The sequence below is a fragment of the Apodemus sylvaticus genome, chromosome 22 (assembly GCF_947179515.1).
Source record: "Apodemus sylvaticus chromosome 22, mApoSyl1.1, whole genome shotgun sequence".
Taxonomy (NCBI): Eukaryota; Metazoa; Chordata; class Mammalia; order Rodentia; family Muridae; genus Apodemus; species Apodemus sylvaticus.
In genome coordinates this window covers 16,166,662-16,185,697 of record NC_067493.1, presented here as the reverse complement: position 1 = coordinate 16,185,697, position 19,036 = coordinate 16,166,662, and the positions used below count along the sequence as shown (strand labels likewise).

Below are 19,036 nucleotides of genomic sequence, written 5' to 3'. Positions count from 1 at the left end.
AGGATTAGTTTTAAATTTAAACTGCAAATGAAAAGGTCTTTTGTGGTTCCTCCCTCCTTTAATTTGTAAAATATTAATAATTGAATTTTTATTTTCAGCATCTGGAAGAAGTTTCATAGGTGACATTCTATGCATGCATATGAATGAAAATATATGCAGAGTAGCCTCTAGAGGGTCTTCCCCCCCCCCACCAAGATATCTTTATTGTGTTCTTCTTAAAACTGTCCAACTCCCCTGCAAATGTTGCCCTGCAAGGTTTAGCTTTCTCCTGCCTGGATATGGTGACAATGACAAGAGATAGGCAGAGAGAACAAAAACCACATGACTGGGCAGGACGGATACCCTCCCCAGGTGGGACTGCAGAGGCGGGTCCCCATACCTGTCTCTTCCTTTGAGGGGGCCCTTTCTCCAGCCCAGGCCAAGAAGTTCTCCACGGTGAATTCATTCCACAGCCTGCTAGCTGTTACTGCAGGAGGCTTAGAAGCAGGGGTGAAAACCAGAGACAGACAGACAGACAGACAGAGCAAGCGAGACTGCCTTCTCGGGGCTTCAGTTCAGAGATCTCCAGGGCCCACCCTGCCTTAGGTAGCTGGTGCAGTCTGAGAGGTTCTTTTCTGTTCTCCTGGCATCGCTAAAGCCCCTGCTCTACTGGCTTGAGAGACTCACCAACTTGCCAGCTGACTCATGGTGTGGTGGTTTGAACAAGAATGTCCCCCCACAAGCCCATGGGTTTGTCATGATGCTGTTTGGGGAGGTTTAGGCGGTACAGCCGGGACAGGGTGAATCACTCTGAAAGGACTTTGAGAGTTTAAAAGCTCTGTGCCGTGCGTTTCCAGCACACTGTGTCGGCTTCCTGCTTGTGCTTTGAGATGATGTGAGCTCACAGCTTCCTGCTCCTGCCGCTGCGGCTCTGCCCCCTCCTATTGGACTCTTACCCCTCTGGAATCTGAAGCCCAAATATTTTTTTTTCTTCTTGTACAAGGTGCTTTGCTTATGGTATTTTTACCATAGCATCAGAAAAGTAACTAGAACACACGGGGGAATTCAACCTTTGCTGGAAGGCACAGGTGTGACCTTGTTTCTTAGGGACCCTTCAAGTCAGCCTCAAGAGGCTCCCAGGCACCTTCTTTAAAGGGGCTGGTTGCTGTTGGCAGCAGGACTAGAAGAATTACAGGTGTGCTCTAGCAGGAACTGCGGCCTCAAACTTAAGCGTCCAAGGAAGTATCCTCATCCCTGCCCCTCCTTAGCCAACCTGCAAGCCTCCCTCGGAGTCAGCCTGCCCAAAGTGAGGAGGGTGGGGGGTGGGGGGGGATCAGGCGTGGTTGACAGGACCCCAACACTACTTGTATTTACTGCTGAAAGGTGTGGGGAGAGACCTCCTTGCTTTGACTGGGCCGAACACCGACCTTTGCGACCTTTGCAAAGCACTTCTCATATGCAAATGACAGCACTGCCTAGCCTCAAAAGACGTACAGGGTCTCAGCCTGCCGGCTACACACTCAGTCTTTGAAGCAGTTTGTGTTATCCTGAGTGCCCATTCTTGGATGCATGAGGAAACAAGGCGTGGCTTGAAAATACAGTAAGCTAAATATCCAGCCTTGTGGTGGTTTGAGAATGGGCCCAGACCTGTGAATACCTGGCCCTCGGCTGGGGTGGCGTTTGGGGGAAGCGATGCAGCCTTGTTGGAGAAGGCACGTCACCATGGGTGGGGTTTGGGAGTTTGTAAACCTGCCCTCCTTCAAGCCAGAAGCAAGAAAATCAACAACAAACAAAACAAAAAACAAAACAAACACAAAACAAAACAACCACCCAAACCTCTTTCTTCCATAAGTTGCTTTTGGTTGTGGTTTTGGTTTTTTTGTTTGTTTGTTTGTTTGTTTGTTTGTTTGTTTTAGCACAGCAACCGAAAGGTAACTAGCACAAACCTCGACAAGGAAGAAGATTCTGGCGCAGCGCGGAAGAACCTGGACACTGTGCTAAGCCAATGGACCTGTGGGCACACTAGTCAGCTAGCAAGCAGTGTATGTGCTCTGCAAGCATGGCTGCAAATGTTCATACCATTCAACTGTCCACACAAAATAGCAACACACTAAGTTGTATATTACCAATATCCGGCCACATAATATCACTAGCCTCTGGTAATCTCAAACAGTCTGTAGCCTGTTTGGGAATGACAAATTCTTTGAAGATGACCCCTTCGATGTCCTTGGAGAGGAAAAGCACATGATGTCACCTTCTTGTCCTTTAACCTTGGTTCTGTGGCACCCTCAGGCTTCACGGGTGTATCCCCTGCCCTCCTCAGCCTTTTTGACCATTGGACAGATTTGCTGGCAAGAAAACATGGGAGGTATGGAAGGGGAGGTGCAAGGTCAGCCGCAGCTATGGCCCGTTCCCGCTGCTGCCGTCGGTGAGGGCTCATCGGTTTGAGAAGAACTGGTCTTGATCTGCACGGGTCATGTTTTTCTTTTTTCTTTTTTTTTCTTTTTCTTTTTTTAACAGAGCTGAGGACTGAACCCAGGGCCTTGTGCTTGCTAGGCAAGCACTCTACCACTGAGCTAAATCCCCAACCCCTTTTTTTTAAATTAATTTATTTTTTATTTATATGAGTATACCATAGCTGTCTTCAGACACACACACTAGAAGAATGTATTGGACCGCATTACAGATGATTGTGAACCACCATGTGGTTGCTGGGAATTGAACTCAGGACCTCTGGAAGAGCAGTCAGTGCTCTTAACCGCTGAGCCATCTCTCCAGCCCCGGGTCATGTTTTTCTCACCTTTTAATAGATCTTGTAGAAGGTTCTGAAAAATTCGGCAGAAGTGCGAGCATGGGAGATGGGCTGGGTAGGTGCGGGGGAAGATTGGAGGAAGCGTAAGGAGAAAGGGTGGACAGGAAGCTGGGTAGGTGCGGGGGAAGATTGGAGAAAGCGTAAGGAGAAAGGGTGGACAGGAAGCTGCAAACGCTCCACAGCCCTCCCTGGACGTCGCTGGGTTGGTAGTAAGGAGATGGAGCGAGCAGACTCCAGGATTCGTTCATAAACTAGGAAGCAGGTCAGCTATGGGAGACTTCTATTGCTACTGTCCGGCACATCCGTCTCCCGCTTCTACCTTCATTAGGTGTCGTCAACTTGACACACATATCTCTGTGGGTTAGGTTTGCTAGTTGTGTTGTTTTGTTTGTTTGCTATTTAATAGAGGAGGGCCCAGCTCACTGCTGGGCAGGTGGGCCTGACTCGCAAAGCTGAACAAGCCAGAAGCAGCGTTTATCCATGGTCTCTGTCTGCTTCTGGCTCCGCCTCCAGGTTCCGGCCTTAATGGTCTATATAACCTCTAAGCCAGGGGGTCTCAGCCTTCCCAATGCTTTAATACAGTTCCTCCTGTTGTGGTGACCCACCCCCGCCCCCAGCCAGAAAATTATGTCACTGCTTTTTGATAACTGCAATTTTGCTACTGCTATGAATTGGAACATAAGTATATGTGTTTTCTGATTGTTTTACATGACCCCTGTGAAAGGGTCATTCGACCGCCAAAGGGGATCACCCACAGACTGAGAACCCTCTTCTCCCCCCAGGTCGCTTCCCCTCATGGCATTTGTCACAGCCACAGAAAGCAAACCAGGATACCAGTCTGATCTCAGCTGAACTCACGATGAGGACGAAGAGTCTTAACAGATGGCAAAGCCAGAAACCAAGCAGCCGCTGAGCTCCCCCCTCCCCCCCCTGCTGCCACAGGTGTCCTGAAAGTGTGTCCCCTGGAACCCTTATGCCTGGCACGTGACAAGAGGCCACACGCTGGTTCTATTATCATCCCAATGACCACGGTCTACACCCCCAAACCAAAAGCTTCTAAAGTAACATAACGTATGCATATCCTCACATCAAAAGCAAATCCAGACTTTTTTGTTTTGTTTTGTTTTGTTTTTTGGTTTTTTGGATTTGGCTTTTTTCAAGACAGGGTTTCTCTGTGTAGCCCTGGCTGTCCTGGAAACTCACTCTGTAGACCAGGCTGGCCTCGAACTCAGAAATCCACTTGCCTCTGCCTCCCAGAGTGCTGGGATTACAGGCGTGCACCACCACCGCCCGGCCAAATCCAGACTTTTTCAAGTCAAGGCTTTCTAGAAATTTCCACGCTGCCTATACTGGCCTTTCATGGGCTCACCATGGAAGCCATCCCAACTTAACTATAAATCTCACCCCAAGTTTCCAATCTCTTGGGATCCACGGGACTAGTGGTGCAAACAGCTGATACACACTCAGCTTGCAGCAGTCGGTTCAACTTGCAGATGCACAGTAACAACGAAGTGTGAAAGGCTTAAGCTGGGAGGCCACAGGAAAGGGGGCGGGGACTGGGCTGAACTAAGTCAGTATGGAGAGAGGGCCTGCAAGGCAAGGTACATTCAGGACAGATGGCCAAGCGTGATGGCACTCTACATGGAGTCCTTCAAAGTCAGTCAGGACTGGCAAGGGTGCCTTTGTGCTGACATGCGGGGCATGGGGCTGTCGGAAGATACCACAGCTCCAGGAGCTTCTGATGGGTGCTTCAAGTACTTACATTAGTTTAGAACCCAGAAAGAGCCGGGCGGTGGTGGCGCACGCCTGTAAACCCAGCACTTGGGAGGCAGAGGCAGGTGGATTTCTGAGTTCGAGGCCAGCCTGGTGTACAGAGTGAGTTCCAGGACAGCCAGGGCTACACAGAGCCCCAAATCCAAAAAAAAAAAAAAAAAAAAAAAAAAAACCAAATAAATAAAAAATAAATAAAATTAAAAAACCCAGAAAGAAGTAAGTACTCTCTCCCTCAAACTGAATGTAAACTCTATATTGAGGGCTTGGCAGAGAGTTTCGTTTTTGCTTTTTGTTTATTTGGGAGGAATAGGGAAAGTGTCAGTATCGAGACTGAAACAGACGAGAGAAGACTGGTTATAGAGCCAGCTTCATGCTTCTCATAGATCTATTGGTCCCCCTGGAGAGCCAGCTCAGGGGCCCTGTTCCAAAACAGACCTGTCCGTAAATAAACCAATCAGTGCCAACTTGCTTTTGCTTGTTTGTTTGTTTTTCGAGACAGGGTTTTGTTGTCTGTCTTGGAACTTGACTGCTGTGGACATTCCTCTGCAGACCAGGCTGGCCTCAAACTCAGAGATCTGCCTGCCTTTGCCTCCCAAGTGCTGGAACTAAAAGCATATGCCATCACCACCATCCAGCAGTGCTGATTGGCAAACAGGGGTTGGTAGATCTGACCCTGCAAGCTTCTTACAAACAGCGTGACTGGGCACAGAGGCGGCCAGTAAATACAACCCCTTCTTTTAGCTGACAGGGTCCTGCTCATGACACCAAGGGTGAAGAAGAGCATTCCTGCTCATCATGCTTCCCAAGAGCCTTCTGGGCTGCTTTCTTTGCAGCAATCATGGCCAACATAAACCAAGAATGTTTGCATCACTTGATTGGGAAGCTTGAACCCTACAGAACTGACAGAGACACAGCTTTGGAAAAAAAAAAAAAAACTGGAAGCGCTTGGAGAATCTGAGATGCTCTGGTCATGTGACCTCGGCTGCTGCCTCACACAGGGACTGGAGGTATTTCCAACTTGTCTCATCCTAAACCTCAGTAGTCGAGAGATTTCTTCTGACTTGAGTTGTTTTCTTAAGTAGGGGTCACCTGTCCCCCCTCCAAAAAAATGACATATTTATTCATTCCTCCAAAATATTGATTTCCTCACTTGCAGGCAGAATGAGGGAGCATAGCGGTGAAAGGCCTCCTAGTGAGGGGACTCAGGGGTGCTGTGTGAACACAGAGGAGAATGTCAATCGGTAGATACTGTCAGGGCAAGCTTCTCCTTGGAAGATAGGAGACTGAAGACAGGGGATGCACAGGAAGGCAAGGTGGAAAAGGACACCAGGGCGCCACCACTTTTAAAGTTTTTACTATTTTCCCTCTATGGTGGGGATGAAGCCCTGGAACACTCTAGATAAGTGTTCCATCTCAGAGCGGCAGTCCAGGCCTGTTCAAGGGTGAGAGACCCACACAGAGGAACGGTCTAGAAGTCCAAAGCGCACGAACTATATCTTACGTTGAACAATATGAGAGCAGGCATCTCTCATGTGAGGCCTGAGTTCAGCTACACAGCCAGGCGTTGGCGCTGACCTGCCAGACCTCAGGGTCACAGCCTAGAGCACAGGAAGCCAGGCCTCTGTCTGGACGGAGGCCGTCGCTTGCCTTTAACCCGACTGGAAGCAAATGGGGCAGGCCACCTGGGATAGCTGCGGGTAGAGAATGCCAGGAGGGCCAGAACACGGGCTTGGATTGGTCCAAAGGGCCTCCCAGGCTGTGTCAACGAGTCGCCATGTGTCTTACAAGCACAGAACGATCAGTTAGCAAACGGCTGTGTTTTAAACTTGATGCAAAATAGTCCTATGTAACTGTCTTAGTCAGGGTTTCTATTCCTGCATAAACATCATGACCAAAAAGCAAGTTGGGGAGGAAAGGGTTTATTCAGTTATACACTTCCACACTGCTGTTCATCACCAAAGGAAGTCAGGTCTGGAACTCAAGTAGGTCAGGAAGCAGGAGCTGACGCAGAGGCCATGGAGGGATATTACTTACTGGCTTGCTCAGCCTGCTCTCTTATAGAACCCAAAACTACCAGTCCAGGGATGGCCCCACCCACAAGGGGCCTTCCGTCTTGATCACTAATTGAGAAGATGCCTTACAGCTGGATCTCATGGAGGCACTTCCCCAACTGAAGCTCCATTCTCTAGATAACTCTAGCCTGTGTTAAGTTGACACAAAACCAGCCAGTATAGTAACCCTGAATACGTGTAATTGAAAGTGTCGATGTGCTAACCAATCTACACCTCCCCGACCACTGCAGTGAACAAGAAGCCAAGGGGAAAAGGTACTGGTACTAAACTATAGGGGTGACAGGTAGCCAAGATCTTGCTATGTAGCCTAAGCTAGCCCCTGGTTCATGGACTCTCCCACCTTGCGTCCCCTATGAGCTGGGATCACAAGTACTACCCTGAATCCGACTTTCTTTTTCTCTCTAATACCTTAGCCCAGGCTAGACTTGGCTACATAATCCTTTCGTCCCAGCTTGCCAAGGGCTCCATTAGTCTTAGGTTTTACCATTGCCTCAGTAAACTTAGAGAGCCAAGGTTAGACTCCCAGACGAAGAGGTAATGTGTCTCATGTTTAAGGAAGAAAGCTGGCTTTCTAGCCACCCCTCCAAGATAAACATGCCATCACCACCACACACAGCCACATTCTCAAAACAGCCACAAGCAAAAGGCTGAGCTGGGGGCAGGGGGTGAGTAATTGAACTTTAGCAAGCATCAATTGTGCTGTGCAGGGAAAATGAGAAAAGAAACACCCGTCACCTAAACTCAAATAGGAGAGACCAGGCAAATGCTCCGATCACACTGGGGCGCCAGATTCCACTGAGCAGGGGCTCCTCTTCCCCTGCACTGAATCTAACTGGCTCCAAACCATTATTTATACAAAGATACAGTCCAGGGCCCCAGGGACCAGCTGCCTCCTGAGCCTGAGGTGGCAAGGGTGACAGCAGAAACAACTGCAAAAGTATACAACTCTCATGGTCGCAGGGGAGGCGGCAGGAGCAAGGCTGAAGAAACGGCTGGAATTCTGCAACTCCTAGCTCCGTTCTCTGCTGTGACTGTGGCCAACATTCCCAGCCCCTCACAGCCTCCGGTTCGGAGAGAAAAGGCAGCACGCATAACTCATCCCAAGAAGCGAGGGTAAGCTTAGTTATCCACACACATGCTTAGGACTTGGGTCAGCACCTTCAGAAGAGCCGGCCCATGTGGACTCCTGGTCCCAGGGTAGCACTGTTTCTCTATCTGAGAAACATCAGTTTGCTTTTGTGAAACAGACTCCTGCCCCTTGGCTAAAAGCTCAGCCTCTCTGTACTGTCGCTTCAAAATACATGTTTTTAGTTGAGAACACATGTGGATGAGTCAGGGAGAAAAAAAAGGCCACATTTATACCAGGAAAAATAAATAAATACAAATTTCAAGGAAAAAAAAACCGGTGCCAGGAGATGACATTTTAAAACATATTCATAATACTTTGAAAAAATGTATTTATTTGGAGGAGGGATGGAGAGATGGGTCAGCAGTTAAGAGCACTGACTGCTCTTCCGGAGGTCCTGAGTTCAAATCCAAGCAACCACATGGTGGCTCACAAACATCTGTATTGGGATCTGATGCCCTCTTCTGGGGTGTGTGAAGACAAGGATACATAAAATAAATACATTTATTTTACCTGTGTGTATATACTGTCACGTATGTTTGTGTACCATGTGCATGTATATTTATGTACTGTCATGTATGTTTGTGTACCATGTGCATGTATGTTTATGTACTGTCATGTATGTTTGTGTACTATGTGCATGTATGTTTATGTACTGTCATGTATGTTTGTGTACCATGTGCATGTATGTTTATGTGCTGCCATATATGTTTGTGTACCATGTGCATGTATGTTTATGTACTGTCATGTATGTTTGTGTACCATGTGCATGTTGGTGCTTGAAGAAATAAGAAGAGGCCGTTGGATCCCCTTGGAACTGGAATTCCATGTGTCTGCGAGCAGCCATGTGGGTGCTGGGAACCGAACCCCGGTTCCCTTCCAGAGTAGCCAGTGCTCTTAACTGCTGAGCTAGCTTCTTAGCTCCCAAATCTATTTAATCAAAATGTATCCAACAGAAACATAATAGGTACCCACTATTCAAAATCCCCAAAGTTGCACTCTGCCAAGACTCCATGTTACTGACATGAAGTAGATACTATTTCTGTAAAGATAGAAATCCTAGAGAATACGAATAAACCAACCCGAAGTACCTGCTTTTTGTATGCCTAGGGGCCTTCAGCATGATTAACATTCAAATGGTGTTGGAGGTGGGAGAGGAAGAGGATCAGTTTTCCACACAAGTTATCCGGGCTTCTGAGTGATAGCCATTCTATGTGTCGAGTATGCCTCCAGATTTTAGATCTTGCCACTGTAAATTATTGTCGCCTTTGGGGTGGGCAGGAAAAGAGAGTCAGAGTCTTGCCCTTAACCTGTTCCAGGTTCCCGGCTTCACTGGAAGTGAGGCTCTATGTAATGCCTTCAGAATCTGCTCTTGCCTTGAAGCAACAGACAAGTTTGTGCCGCTCCCTTCTGAACAGGGAACGGCAAGAACAAAGATGGGAGATTTGCTTTGAAGCTCTCCATCCCTAGAGCCAAGCTTCTCCCGGGCTCTGAAGCTCATGGAGAGAGCTCCCAGCTTTAACAACTAACTTATTAATTCCAGGCTGTGTAGGTTATGACTGAAGGTCATGTGTCTGCTTTTGACCTTAGTACTAATAGGGATCCCATGGGATTCCTGAGTGGTCACAAAAACAAAAACAAAACCGCTGTAATATTGCTAATAATTAATAATGACAACAATATCCCGGGTTTCTTGTTTTCCTGGTTTTTAATCCCTGAAGGCTTTGAATTACTTTTGCGGACCGATTGTTTAACCCACTGCTGACCTGTAACCGATCCGGGCACAGAATATTGCCCTGTTGTCGAGAATACAGCCTCGCTTGGCTTGTTTAAGCACGAAGACAGACACATACTGAAACTCAGTGTAAATTTAGGTAGGCAGGTTATAATTACCCACTTGAAACCAAGCCAGGAAGTGAAGTTAATATCCCTCTCCTTTGTGAAAAACGTCCAGGCAGCTTCTGGACCAGAGACAGCTCGAAATTTCACCTCTTCTAACTCCAGTTTTTTAAGCCTGTGTGCTACCGATATTTGGGATGGGAAGACATTCTAGGCACAGGGGTGGGGGGGGGGGGAAGTCCTATACCTTTCAGGGTGTTCAACAGCCATACTAGGTGCCTGTACACATACGTGGCTTCCAATGTAACAACTGAAAATATCCCTAGACATGAACAGATGTCTCCTGGAGTTGGGGGGGGGGGGGAACATCACCCCAGCAGAGAACCCCTGTGCGAGGTGGTGCGGCTGGGAAGGTGTGAGCAGACCCATTCATTCTCTGGGTTCCTGGAAGAACTCATGCTGAAAGAGGCCACTACCTGTTGCCTTTAAGATTGAAACTACGGTTCCTCCCCTACAAGCACACAAAAATCAAAGAAATCCCCCTACCACAGGCTCCCACTGACATCTCTTCTGGGTGTCCAAATGCCCCACAGTGGCTGTGATAGCTTCTAATAAGAGATTCAGGACATTCTCTCTAGCCCCAAGATGCCCTTCAACTTCCTAGGTCCCAGCCCCTTTTACTCTAGACTCCGGGGGCTTAGACTCCAGGGGCTCTATCTAGCAGCTGCGGAGAGGCCTCCAGACACTGTGGTAAGGCGAGCTGCAACCGTCTCTAACCACAGTCCGTTCTTGGCAGCATCAAAACATAGGCCCCCCACCCCCACCCTAACCAGGCCTTTAGTGCCAGGAGCCTCCCTCCCTGCCTGGCACAGGCTGGCAACACCAGACTTACCAGAGTCCAGCAAAGTGAACGGTTCACTCTAAGAAATGTATTTTACCTCGCAAACTCTGTGGCATTCACATACACAAAATGATGATTTTTACTTTTTGAGTTTCTTTAGACTTAAGAGAAAACCCACACAAAGAGCCCAGGATGAGCCCGGCAAGGCTGCAATCTGATCCCGGTCACTGAGAGGTAAAATCAGGACGTTCAGCAGTTCAGGGCCAGCCTTGTCTACAGAGTAAGTTGGAGGCCATCTTGGGTTACATTTGACTTTAAAAGAAGTGGGGAGGGGGCAGTGAAAAGTCTGGCATTCCAAAGCTAAAGCCGAAAGACAGGCTGTTCCTGGGCCACAGCAGGATCTTGACTCAAAAATTCCAAGGGAGAAACATTGTAATCATATTATAATCTCAAAATGACAACGATAGTATACTGAATTTCCATCTATCCCTTACCCAGCTAAATCCTAACATAGTTCATGTTATAATCAGGAAATTAGGAAATTAGCACCTGTACAATGTAGCAGATCAAACCTCAGACACCAGTTTCCCAATGTCATTCCTCTAAAGAGGAACTAAAGTTCCCAGGTCCTAAAGTTTCCCAGTGTTCCTCACTCCTTCCTTCCTTTTCATAATCTTGATCCTTTTGAAAGGCCTTGAGTCAGATGGTAATGGCACAGGACTTCATCCCCAGCACTCAGAAGACAGAGGCAGGTGGATCTCTGTGAGTTTGGGGCCAGCCTGGTCCACAGAGTGAGTTCTGGAATACCCAGGGCTAGACAGAGAAACCCTTTCTTGAAATAAACAAAACAGAAAGAAGGGGGAAAACATTGATAAGAAACATTGTCAAATGTCCCTCCTGCAATGATCAATATTGTCAACCTGACAAGATCTAGAATCACCCGGAGACAAGCCTAGGTATGCCTGTGAGGGAGTTTCTAGGTTGAAAATAGAAGTGGGAAGCATCATTCTGCGGGCTAGAGTCCTGGTCTGAATAAAACCAAGAAAGACTAAAGGGCAAGGTAGTGTACACCTCTAATCCCAGCACTCAGGAGGCAGAGGCGGGCCGATCTCTGAGTTCGAGGCCAGCCTGGTCTACAAAGTGAGTTCCAGAACAGCCAGGGCCACACAGAGAAACTCTGTCTCAAACAACAACAACAACAACAACAAGGAGTCTTGGGAAAATTGCCTTTGCTTTGTGAGATATTCTCTGACATTTTCTATTCTCCAAAGATGATTTTTGATTGTGTGTGCATGTGCACACACACACACACACACACACACACACACACATCCATGCATGTGTGTGAAAGTGACCCTGGAGATCCCCTGGAGCTAGAATTTAGAGTTGGGCTCCGACTTGGATGCTGGGAGCAGAACTCAGGCTCTCTTCTAGAGCAGCACTCGCCCTTAACCACTGAGCCATCTCTCCAGGACCCCTTTCATTGTCTTTTAAGATCCTCTTTCTCCACCAGGCTTGGGTGGCAGCTGGTTTGAAGTACAGTTCAGAGCAGCTCTCTCTCCTACTGCTCGAACTGGAATGTCTTGCCGCTCTGCCTCAGTGATGCCACACAGGGTTTTCTTTCTTCCTCTGGGCCCAGGTTGCCTGTCACGGAAGTTAGCTTGACTCCCCAGCTGTCTGCCCTCCTCTCAGCACACTTACTCCTCAGTGAACTGGAACCCAGACACTGCTCTCATTTCTCCTCTTCCCTCCATGGAGTGGGGAGGGGGAGGGAAGTGGGGGGGGGGCGTCCTCTCTACACCTGTGCTTCCTGCTTTGCCTTCTAGTGGCTTCAAGCAGTCCCTCCCTCTGTGGGTGTCCTACCTGTAGTCACATTAAACTCACTTACAGAACCTAAAATAAAGCTAATTAGGCTTGTTAAGTGAATTGTGGTTTTTGTACTTGCACACTCAGGGTGGCTCAGATAGCACACACTTAGCACTTTCTCACACAACCTGGCTCCCCTTCTCCGTCCACCCCGGTCGTGCGGATGGCACACTCTCCCGCTTCAGCCCAGCTTTCCCCTGCGTTCTGCCCACCCTGCTTCCTTCTCTAATTCAGGGGCTAGCAAACTTATCTCTTTTGGGTTTCAGATGTTTGAGGTAGGGTCTCACAATGGAGCCCAGGCTGGCCTTGAACTTTGGATTCCATTGCTTCAGCCTCCCGGATGCTGGGATTATAGGAATTCACCCAGCTCTGCGGGTTGCTTATCCAGCTGTCCTGTACCGTTAAGCTACAGCCAGCCGCTTGTCAAGTCTGACACATCAGAATCACCGGCAGGAACTCCCAGAGTTCCACACCTAGCCTTTAGAAGGGAGGGACCTACCGAGCAGAGCAGACGCATGCTCAGAGGTGAGTCAAAAGACTTCCCATCAGCACCTTGAAATCCTCACTTTTAACAAGTTCCCAGCAGCTGGGAGACGTCCAACCACCCACATACTAACTTCTGGCTCTCCACATGCTTTCTGACCTACAGAGAAGTAGCCCAGGCTACTCCACTTGTCCACCAAGACAGCAGGTGGCACCTTAACCTCGCCGCTAGAAAAGCCTGCCCGTTTGCCAGCCTTGCAAGAACTCAAACCTCTCCCTCCATTAAAGGGACAAGCCCCAAACCAGCAGCTCTAGATAGATGGCTTCTGTCTTCCAGCCTGGAGCTTCCCTTCCAGCCCTTGTGTATGATTATAAAGCTGAGGCTAGACCTGCATAGCCCAGACAAGGAGTAAATTATACATGATGTGTTTTCACTGAATTGTAGTAGCTAAGCCTCTATGAACCGCACTGCTAACACACACTGGCTCCTGCCTAAAGCAAGGGTTGGCAAAAGCCTTCCAGAGGACAATCAAACTGACTGGGAACCTTTAAAAATAAATTACCAGTGATGGTGGAGAAACAAGCTTGTGTTCTTTTGTTTGTTTGTTTGTTTGATTTTGTTCTTTGTTTTTGATACAAGATAGCTAACCCAGACTGGCCTCGAATTTCATGGTCCTCTTGCTCCCACCTCCTTCTCTGCTGCTAAAAGTCAGAACAGGAAGCACAGGGACTAATGAGTCAGGGACTGGGCACACCAGATCCTTTTACAGTAGGCATGGGGGTTGGGGTGCAGGCTGACTGAAGATGTCACCCTGGGCCAAAGCCAGAAGATCTGTGGGCTCCCCTAGACATGCCTGGTGGAGAAGTTTTGGAAGATCTTTCAAAGAAGGAGACCGAGCTGAGCCCATAGCAGCCTAATCAAGAACTGGCTTGCACAGGCAAAGCACGTGCAGGCGCCCTGGCTTAGGGCCTGTTTCTGCCTGGCCTGCAGAAAGCCGGCTCGGGTGAGCCGCACTTCGGCCATCCGCCGGCAGGTGTCGCTTTCCTGGCCTCCAAACCCACTGTGAGTTCAGCAAATGGAGGCGCTCGGAGGAGGCTGGGACGCAGGCAGAGGAACGGATTTCCTGGCCTAGGAACATCCTGGCTCTTGTTTCGGGGGCGGGGGGGGGCTTTATTTTATTTTATTTTTTTAAATCAAATACGTACAGGTCATTTACTGGGTGTCAGGCCCTGCAGGAGTGATTGAGTGAGTGAGCAGGGACTCCAGGTCCTGTCCGGGTCACCCTGACCTCAATAGCAATGAGGGTTTTTTTAGGCAGCCACAAGATTTCTGGTACGCAGCGCTTGAAAACTCAAGGTTGGGGAAGAAAGCCCTCAGCTCTCAAGGCAAGCAAGAATCTTGTCTCTAGGTAAAAGGTAAGAGGGCTTTGCATTTCTTTAAACCCTCTTCCTTCCTTAACAGTGGGTTTTAAAATCTTCGCTGAGGACTGGGTTTCGCCACCGTGTGCTGGCGATACTGTAGACACAATGAATCTTTTAAGACCTTGGTTCCCAAAGCAGACGAACCTGTAAGTAAGCAAGCGAGTCCTAACCTAATGTTGGTCAGATAGGATTAACCCCACCCATCCTAAGTGCATACGAGAGAAGCAGGAGTCTAGGGTGAGACTGGACCTCTGGCCCAAGTGCTTACGTGATACCCAGGGACAGAAGTGCTAGAGGCATTCCAACCCCTGAGCACTGAGCCTACTTCCATACAAACCCATTCCTGGACTGTTGTAGGAACCACTGTCTTCTATATATTTAAATTCCCTTCTGTGAAACTGTATCCTAGATTCTGGCTGAAGTTAGGAACTAGGGTCCACACCAGGGCTGTCTCTATGTAGCCCAGGTTTTATTTATCTGTGGCTTGGTTTTAGATTGGTATGCATATGCTAAATGTTTGGTTTGGGGTTGTTTTTTTTTTCTTTGTATTTTTTAAATGATTTAAAAATTCAGAATTCCAGGAAAAACTTTTATTTATTTTTTTCCTTACTAGGCTAACAGAACATGTGGTTCCAACATCTGAGGTTTGTAGACTGCAAAAATCTCATCGTGAAGCCAGAGAGATTGTCACAAATTCCCAGAGCATACTTTGGGTATGTCAGCTCTTGGCCTGTTCAGAGTGGGTAGGAATGAGGTAAAGCTAAAGATGAGCGCTAAATACTGCCTGGCTTCCTGCCGTGTTGGTGTCTGGCCCCCATCGTCTAGATGGGGAAACATATGAGTTCTTCGTGAGCACATTTATCTCGACATGTTTTATCTGATAAACAACGCAGGCCAGCAAAACAGCTCTGACTCCACAGGTAAAGGCGCTTCCTGCCAAACCTGATGATGGGAACCCACAGGGCGAAAGGAGAGAACTTTGAGTTACACACACACACACACACACACACACACACAACTGAGCCACATACACACACACAACTGAGCTACACACATACAACTGAGCTACACACACACACACACACAACTGAGCTACACACACACACACACACAACTGAGCTACACACATACAACTGAGCTACACACACACACACACAACTGAGCTACACACATACAACTGAGCTACACACACACACACACACACACACACACTATATACACTAAATAAATAGTCTTAAAAGTATTCAAAGCCCTATATTTGGTGTTTTCTGAACTGTGTCCTTTTTGTTAGTACCCTTTCCAAAAAAAGAGTTCTGTCTCACTGAGAAAAACTCTTTTCATACTATACATCTGTAACCCCACCCCTCCCAGAGGCAGGGGCAGGAGGATTGCAGAGTCACATTGTCCCTTTTAGGATCCCAAAGCTTCTAGAAACCAGACAGCTGCCTCGTGGTGGCAAGGTCTTCCCTGGACACTCCCCATCCCAGTTCTCCCCTAAACAAATGAGTTTGGATGGTTTCAAGGACTTAATTTAGAACACTAATCTATGAAATCCTATCATGAAACTTGTTAAACATGTTAAATTGTTCCTGTCTCTTGAAGGAATTTAGAGCTGGGTGTGGCGGCATATTCCTGAAATCCAGGCAGGAAGGTCACCAGTTCCAAATCAGCCTGGTGAACATGCACAGTAAGACCCTCCAGGAAGTCAGCAACTTTTAAATAGATGGCATAACATCCCTTAGATCAGCCATTGATTCTTTAGCATGTGTGGTAGTTTGAATGAGAAATGTCCCCCATAGGCTCCTATATTTACATACTTGGGCCCCAATAGGTGGCGCTGTTTGGGGCTGTGGCACTTTTGCTGGAGGTCATTTTTTTTTTTTTGTCACTAGGGGTGGGCTTTGAGGGTTTATAGACTTGCTTCCCTTCCTGTTTGCTCTGTCTGTTCCACATTTGCTATGGAACATATGATCTGTCAGCCCCCTGCTGATTCTACAGTTTGAGAGTACCTGCCGTGTGTGTGTGTGTGTGTGTGTGTGTGTGTGTGTGTGTGTTGATCAATCCCCCTGCCAGCCTTCCCTCATCTCATCATTATGGACTCTTCTTCTAGAACCATAAGCCAAATAAGCTCTTCCATAAATTGCTTTGGTAGTGTTGTTTTATCACAGCAACAAATACAATGTGTTATTAGTGACAGTGTTGTCTTGAGTGAGGTTGGAGATGGAGCCCTGCACCAAACAGCAGAGGCCTCCATTGATCTGTGATGAGCCAACACTTCAGAGAGGCCATTATTCGGCCATTTGCAAATCAGTCTGATTTCCCAGCATCTCTCCTATGTTTCTGCTTTAATCAGCAAGTACTCTACACATAACTCTGACTAGTAGTATTATTGAAATGTATGGACTGCCTTGACCTTCCTTCCCATTATATTTGTTTGTTACATTTAGTTCTGCTTATATCTCATTTTGGGGGTTGCTGCTCTTTTTTTTTTTTTTTTTTTTTAATTTGGTTTTTCCAGACAGGGTTTCTCTGTGTAGCCCTGGCTGTCCTGGAACTCACTTTGTAGACCAGGCTGGCCTCAAACTCAGAAATCCACCTGCCTCTGCCTCCCAAGTGCTGGGATTAAAGACGTGTGCCACCACCACCCAGCGGTTGCTGTTCTTTTACCGATCCTGGATTTTCCATCCCATCCCAGAGGTCAACATCACCTCCTAACTGTGTGACTGTTTCCTAAGTGAATTACACACTTCTGGAAATTTGCTAATTAGGATCATCTTGACTCATAGTTGCAGAGTACATTCAACTTCTCATTCAATTGCTACAGGGATGGATCAACACCCCCCCAACACACAAGCACAGTGCCCCCCACTCCTCTTATCACCCCATCCCTCCCCCTCCCCACCTCCATCCCCCCCACCCCACAACCCCACCACCAGATACTTTCAAACTGTAGAATCTTTTTGTAATGCAAATGTAATGCTTTCCAGGGCTGGAGACTTGGCTCCCCGGTTAAGAGCATACACTCGCCTCCAAAGAGGACTCGAGTTCGATTTCCAGTACCCACATTAGGCAGGTCCCAACAGCGAGTAACTTCAACTCCAGGTGACCTGATGCCCCTTTGACTACCAACTGGATGGATACACACAGAGGTCATAATTAGAAATTTAAGAAGAAAATGGATTTAAAAATGGAATGCTTTCTAATGCAGACTTTTTTTATTCACCTCTTCTGTTTTCTCAGTCATACCATACTCCTTTCAAGCTATAAGAAACTGGAGCTGCTGTGAGTTAAACACCATTAAAACCAAAGCCTAGGACATGATGTCCTTCTGCCTAGAAAGTTCTTCAGATTAAGAAATAGGCTTTTTTTTTTTTTGGTAGTTTGTATGGAGGCAAACAAAAGCATTTTTAAAAAAATCTTTAGCCAGGCAGTGGCGGTGCATGTCTTTAATCCCAGCACTTGGGAGGCAGAGGCAGGTGGATTTTGGAGTTCGAGGTCAGCCTGGTCTACAGAGTAAGTTCCAGGACAGCCAGGACTACACAGAGGAAACCCTGTCTCGAAAAATCAAAAAAAAAAAAAAAAAAAAAAAAAATATATATATATATATATATATATATATATATATATATATATATTTACAATGTGTGTATGTGCATGAGTTTGGGAGTACCATATGTGCAGATGCCTGCAGAAGCCAGAGAGGGCACTGGATCCCCTCAAAGTAGTACAAGCAGTAAGGATCAGCCTTGGGGATCGAACCCAGGTCCTCTGCAGGATCAGTAAGAGCTCTTAGCCCCTGAGCCATCTCTACCATCCTGAAACACTTCTGTAATGGTGAACTGATTTAGAGCTACTCTTAGTCATTAGCATTGCTTGTTGGCAAGCAAGATCACAAGCTGGTGAGGACAGGAGCCATTGTCCCCTCCCCCACTCTGCTCCAGAGTCAACCAGGAGCTCCTGCCTGAGAAATGAAAAATAAAACGTATGTGTGTACCAAGGCAGTTTCATCTCTGATTCATAAACCAAGTGCAGAAGAGCAAATACTGTCTCACCAGTGGCTTCTGGAAGGGAGATTGTGGGGAGGGGTTGAATCACCATCTGTAAAATGAGCATTCCTTCACTGTAACCAACACTTGGGATAAACAGTTACTGAGAGAAGAGTACTTTGGCTCACTGTGTACCTGAGTCCTTGGTGGTTGGCCTGTGACACTGGGCCTGGAGTAAGGCAGAACATTATGACAGGAGGGATGTCGGCAGGGATGCTCACGTCACAGCAGCCTGTAAAGAGAAAGGGGCTGGGATCCCAGCAGCCCCTTCCAGGGCACACCCTCCCCAACACCCACACCCACACCCACCCACCGCTGACCCTGACTTCCTCCCGCTTAAGAGCGCTCTACCATCCTCTAATGCCCCAGGCTGGCATTCAACCAAGGCCTGAGAAATAGTCAAGATCCGAATTATAGCAGTAACCAAGATATTTAAATCAGAAAATAGTCTTGATTGGCAGTTTTCAAACATTTTGATCTCAACCATTAAAAACCTTTGGGAACTCCCCAAGAGATTTTGTTGATAACTAACTGCTAAAACTCACCATAGAAAGTAAAATGAAAATCAAATATGGGCCTACTTATTTAGAATAAACATATCAATCCCCCATCAACATAATGAACTGATTTGGTTTTTTAATTAATTTTAAGACAAGGTCTCACTATGTAGTGCTGGGTGGCCTAGAAATCCGTCTGTAGATCTCAGGCAGGGCTCCTGGCTGTCTTGGAGCTTCCTGACTGTGTCAAAGCCACAGGGCTTCCAGAGGCAGGATATAT

At 47.4% G+C, this 19,036-nt stretch overlaps 1 long non-coding RNA gene across 1 annotated transcript; it reads left to right on the top strand.

The window, feature by feature from the left end:
* Positions 1-13,992: 13,992 nt before the first annotated feature.
* LOC127673385 (uncharacterized) lies at positions 13,993-15,214 on the top strand. The gene is made up of 2 exons (XR_007975150.1): positions 13,993-14,207; positions 14,827-15,214. It is a non-coding gene; the product is annotated as an uncharacterized LOC127673385 (long non-coding RNA).
* The last annotated feature ends 3,822 nt before the right edge of the window (positions 15,215-19,036 follow it).